A 2,054-nucleotide genomic window follows, 5' to 3' on the forward strand; every position below is an offset into this window, starting at 1 on the left:
TCTAGTACAAAGTATCATAAATAGGTTCACAATCGAGGATACTTCATAATAAGGACATGACTTATCCAGAAAGATTGTATTCATGTTCATTTCCAAGTTATTTATATGAGATATAAATAAGATGGAATGGTGAGTCTCATGCCATATGACAAACATGATAGGCACTTATAAATGATAAGTAGGCCGAACCAGTGACACTTATGACAAGCACATGGAGTTTACTCTTATTAATGTTTTATCATAAATCATATTAGTGCATATAATCTTTAGACCTGAGATAGCACAGTTATCTTGTATATAGGTAGTTTGAGTTTGATACTGCTTTCATACTTGTACTGTGTATGGGTATATGGGCATGTGTTGGCTCCTACTAGTTATATATGGAGGTAGGTGTTGATTAAGATGGAATCTGTTCCTCTAAGTAAATAGAGATAAAATCCTATATTCATTTAATTGTTCTTGATGTTTCAAGTTCCTGGCCAGGACAGATAGATTAATTCAGAAAAGAGTTTCTGATGAGAAAAATCTTTTTAATCAAGAATTGGAATTAAAAGATAACATAATATTCATAGCAAATGGAGTTTGACATAAATCATGACTCCAGCTTGAGTTGGGATTTTGTAACAGAGAGATTCCAGTGCATGGTAACATATGATTATAGGTTCATTTAAGGTAAACCTTATTACTAATTGGGTGGCCATGGCATGCTATGCTAGGTGTTAACCATGGTTTATGAGGTGTATGAAATGATTTAGAGAAATCATTTATGGTAAGAAAGAGTTCTGATGATATTAAGAGTTGATATCATATCTCATTGCCAATTAGTGATGAGCCTAGTAAGTCACACACATACACAAGTTATCACCTAATTAAATATGATTTAATTAATTAATTAAAGAGTTTAATTGATTATTAAATAGGTTTGGTTTGCAATTAGATTGCAAAGTCTCTAGCATGACTTGAAACCAAATCTAGATTATTGGATGTATAGTATAAGTTAAATTTATATTTAAAGTGTTTAAATATGAATTTAATTAATGAGAAATTAATTAATAAAGATTAATTAATTGATTTATATTTGATATAAATTGATTAGAAGAAGAGAAATAATTATTTTGGGTTGAGAACTCAAAATTAAAACACAGGGGCATTTTGGTCATTTCACAGGGTGACACGCGGCACCATGAGATGGTGACACATGGCATTACACATAAGCTTGCCAAATGTCTTTTAATCATTTAAGACGATTAAAATTAAGATTGAATATAGGTTTGACACTTGGCACAATGTGATTGGGTCAATTAAACCTAGAACCAATCAGAGGGTGACATGTGGCAAGGGTTTAATGTGTTAACCTAGCTATATAAGTGTTGTTATGAAGAGAAAAAATACAACCAACAGCCACTCCTCCTTTGTCACGCCATTTTGAAGCTCTCCCTCTCTTTTTCTTCATCTCTCATCTATTCCAAGAGATTAGTAAACAATCTCTTGAATTAAAAATACTAGAAATCATTTCTAGTATCCTGTTTACATCCTTAATCTCTTAAAAGGCAGAACTTGATTTTCTAAATAATAGAAAAAGCTTTAGAAGCTGTTCAAGGGCTGCCATAGGTGTTCTTGGTATGGACAAGCTAGAGGGATAACATTTGGTGTCCTGAAGACGAATCTCAAAGGTGCAAATACACTGCAGTGCATCAAGAGGTTAGTGTGTTTGTTCTTGATTTAATCTAGGGTTCTAAAATTAATCTGATTAATTTTAAAATCTTAAATGGTAAATACAGATCCAAAAACATATTAAAAGAGTTTTAATATGTTGTTTATCATTGAAATCAAATAGATAAAAATAAATCTTGCATGATGCATGTGACCCTAGGTAAAAATTTTGAATTCAATGGCATAAACTTGTGTTTTTCAAGCTTCCGTTCCTTCAAATCCTCCAAGGACAAGGTAAATTTTTATTTTTTTATGATATGTATGATCTTAAAATGAATGCATAAATCAAATTAAAACTAAGTGTAATCTATATGAAAATTATATACAAGTGTATGTGTATG

Source organism: Hevea brasiliensis, unplaced genomic scaffold, assembly GCF_030052815.1.
Source record: "Hevea brasiliensis isolate MT/VB/25A 57/8 unplaced genomic scaffold, ASM3005281v1 Scaf647, whole genome shotgun sequence".
NCBI lineage: Eukaryota > Viridiplantae > Streptophyta > Magnoliopsida > Malpighiales > Euphorbiaceae > Hevea > Hevea brasiliensis.